General features: G+C 32.5%; 1 long non-coding RNA gene across 1 annotated transcript; it reads left to right on the plus strand.

Annotated features, from left to right (window-relative positions):
* The first annotated feature begins 2,842 nt into the window (after positions 1 to 2,842).
* On the plus strand, positions 2,843 to 3,754 carry LOC140448403 (uncharacterized). Its single transcript, XR_011951705.1, has 4 exons — positions 2,843 to 2,903; positions 2,957 to 3,138; positions 3,244 to 3,478; positions 3,651 to 3,754. It is a non-coding gene; the product is annotated as an uncharacterized lncRNA (long non-coding RNA).
* Positions 3,755 to 4,052: the final 298 nt, after the last annotated feature.

The following is a 4,052-nucleotide window of genomic DNA, read 5'->3' on the forward strand; positions in this document are numbered from 1 at the left end:
AAAAGAAAACCAAATAATGGAAAGATGGAGAGAACATTTCAAAGAGCTAACTCATACAGACGTAGACAACATAGTGGAGATACAAGAAATTAATGAAGAACAAAAAGTAGAACCCATAACAACAGAGGAACTAGAAAAGACAATTGAAAGAGTTAAATTAGGCAAAGCACCAGGCAAGGATGATATCACCCCGGAAATGATTAAATTCATGGGAATAGAGGGAGTGGACAGCATAAAAGAACTAATGAATGATATCATAAAAAGAGCAGAAATATCACAGGACTGGAAGAAAGACATTATACTACCAATACACAAAAAGGGCGACAAGAGAAACTGTAATAATTAACGAGGTATTACTATATCAAGTATTCCTGGGAAGGTATTCGCAAGAATAATAGAAACAAGAATAAAAACCCAAATAGAACCAACTATGGAAGATACACAATGTGGATTCAGGAAGGACAGAAGCACGCAAGACCACATATTCACAATAAGACAAATAAGTGAGAAAGTAATCAATAAAAATAGAGAAATACATATATGCTTTATTGATCTGGAAAAGGCGTTTGACAGAATACAAAGAAAGGACGTATGGAGGACATTAAAGTAAAGAGGAGTTGACAGGATAACCATTGATGTAATAAAGGATATGTATAATAATAATACAAATACGGTGAGAACCAACAACGAGGAATCCGAAGAATTTACTATAAGTCAAGGCGTCAAACAGGGATGCGTGTTGAGCCCACTGCTGTTCTCAGTGGTACTGAATGAAGCAATAAAGAAAGCCAAGAGAAGAATGAGAAAACTAACATTAGGATACTGGCAAATGAAACAGACTCAACTATCAGAGCTTCTATTTGCAGACGACATGGTTTTGATAGCAGAAAACAGAGAAGACCTACAGAACAACCTTGAAATCCTAGAAGAAGAACTGTCAAACATAAATATGAAAATAAATACAGAGAAAACAAAAACAATGATAATTTCAAATAAGGGAAAGACACACGCAATACAATTAAACGGAAAACAACTAGAACAAGTGGAACATTTTAAATACCTAGGAGCAATAATTGAATCAAACGGTAAACAAGACATGGAAATAAATGAGAGAATAGGACGAACAGGAAGCTTATTTAACACTATGAAAACAACATTTTTGGGGAAAAAAGAAATACCGGAGAAGGTAAAAACGGCAGTTGTTAAATCAGTAGTTAGACCTACAATCATCTATAATAGCGAGTCATGGACATTGACTGGGAGACAAAAATCTCGAGTCAATGCTACGGAAATGAGGTTCCTGAGAAAAATAGCAAACAGAAAGAGGACAGACAAAATACGAAACGAAACAATCAGACAAAACCTAAAACTAGAACCAATAAACGAAAAAATAGTAGAGGGGCAACTAAAATGGTTCGGGCACGTGTGTAGAATGTCGAATGAAAGATTAACAAAACGAGTGTTTGAAACGAGAATGCAAGGGAAAAACAAACGAGGAAGACCAAGAGTTAGGTGGGTAGACGAAATCAGAAAAGAAGTTGAGAAGAAAGGATTGACATGGGAAAGTGCACGAAATCTAACACAAGACCGGATAGCATAGAGACAACAGTGCAAATCTTAACCCCACCAGCCTTACACCTAACGGTAGAAAGGCTTAGGACTAAGTAAGTAAGTAAGTAAGAGGTTTATAAGGCATATACCAAAATGGTAGTAAAGTTGGTTTCTGTGTTGCACACATGACAAGTCACTACAAATGGTCAAACTTTTTTTCAGCAAAACAAATAGATATTCATATTTTTTCTTTAGAAAGAAAAAGTTATATGGCAAGAAGAGCCTAAAACTAGTTTTTAGAAACAAAGTTATGTTTTAGAAAAAAACAGTCAAAGCAGAAATATTTTTCGCAGGACTGGCACCGATATTTAGTTCTTTTTGTTTTATTCTTCCCTGACTTCCTATCCATAAATTTAACATTTTCTTTGTAACAATTTGCACAAATTTGCCATTTCTCCATGTCATTCAAAGAATGATTTTTAGTTGAAACTTCTTGTGGGTCACTTTCTTCTTGTTTTGTAAGAGCCAAAAAGTCATAACATGTAGAGAGTAAAAAATTGGTAGTGAAAAATGTCTTTTTACCTTCTATGATGTTTTTCCTGAATTTCGGTATTGTCATTTTGTCTTTCGTTACTTCTTGATGTAATACGAAAGCGTTCACAAGAGCAGCATTAACAGTAAGTTTCACAGCCAACTTTCTATACCATTTCATGCTTTTTCGAAGAGAGGAATTATACGACTTTTTTTGATCTGAAAAATAAAAGTAGTTGTATTGGTACTTCTAATGCCAAAACTAATGTTACATAGTTCAAACAATTTAAGTAATACGTACCTGAAAGATCGATATAACTTTTATGTTTGTTTTGTTCTATTACCGTTTTGGGTTTTTGGACTGCTCCTCTTCGTTTTTCAATTGTAATCATATCTGGAATGTACTTAGTATTCATAATTAGGACATCTTTTATCCTTCCACTTTTCCACAAATATTCCTGTATTGCTCTCTTGCATTATTAGTTGGCCTTTTGATATGTATTTTGAAAACGCTCTTTCGGAGAGCCCTCAGGGAAGTGGGTAAAGGAATGATTATCAATAAATCAATATATTCTTCGATTGCTACTTTTTTCTTTATTAAATATTTTTTTTTTAAATCAATTTAAAATCAACAGTTGAACAATAAAGTGAAAAGGTTAATTAACAAGTTATTATAACCACTACAGTGGGGTTCTAATTACAGTGTGGTACAAAAAAATTGAGAAATTTAGTGTAATGTTCGATTCTACCAAGATTAAGAATAAATTGCCACTTAGCTGTTAGAAAGTCTATCTTCTTGATTTCTGGAGGCTCGATCCCAGGTGAGTACTTAATATTTATTATTATTATTTCCTTTAATAATCCGACGTTTTAGGTTCTTTCTCTCTTATGGACAATTGGATAACATCCGATCCTAACTAATATGGAAAACTGATAGCCAATCCCTTAAGGAGTCACGAGATTATAAATATAAGTTGAAAAGATGATCAAAATGGTTTGAGATTAAATCACAGAGTAAAAATAAAAGGCCTAAAAAAACGTTATTAAGTTTAAAACGTAAGTAGTTATTTATTTTTTCCAAAAGAAAACCTACCTTTGTTCAAATGTGGCCTTAAAGTGTTTCTAATACGAAATTAGTTTATAAAATCGAGTTTCTTTTAGTTTTAGAAAACAAATCCACACGATAGGTGATAATTGCTCAGCTTCTCACTGCTACAACTATTAAATTTTCGGAAAACTATCAAGAAAACCCTAGAAAAGCCGCAAAATTGCGTTGTAAGTTCTACACGAACCAATACTTTTTCATACAAAAGACCACCAAAGAAAGGAAAAGAAAAAAATTAAAGATAAGTTTTTTATCTGGCGCCGGCCATTGTCCAGTAAGAATTTATTTAAAGTAAGTTGTTGTACTACTAATAGGATTGAGATCTGTTTAAAAATACAAGAAGAAGAATTCTATCAAGCTATTTTTGACATTAACCTTTAAAATAAGAAATAGGCTTTTTGGTTTGTTTATTTTTAATTCAAAGTTTATTATTTATTTAAATTTATACTTATTTTTGTTTTAGGCTGTACAAAATCAAGGAAAGAACGAATAGATCATCTCAGAGACCAAATAAGACTTGGGAATGCATTAATTTTCCATGAAATCTTGTGGAGTTGTTAACAATTATTTAGCCAAATTAAAAATAATAAAACTTTATTTTAATAATTTATTCTGAATTCTTTGGACCTGTAACACTTTCTGTAACTTGGTTGTTATAACTATATCAGGATTGTTTTTTCTGTTTTTGCGTAATGTACCCAAGAGAAATTTTTGTTTTTCTAGAAGAGTATGAGCAAGCTCAACACTTGAGTAATAATTGTCCATACAAATTGTTCGTCCAGCATTCAGTAAATCTGCACTTAGTGTTAGAAGTGTTAGTGAAGGTACTGTAAGATCATGACCCCTATCTTCTTTGCCACAATAT

Source organism: Diabrotica undecimpunctata, chromosome 8 (assembly GCF_040954645.1).
Source record: "Diabrotica undecimpunctata isolate CICGRU chromosome 8, icDiaUnde3, whole genome shotgun sequence".
In the NCBI taxonomy this organism is placed as follows: domain Eukaryota; kingdom Metazoa; phylum Arthropoda; class Insecta; order Coleoptera; family Chrysomelidae; genus Diabrotica; species Diabrotica undecimpunctata.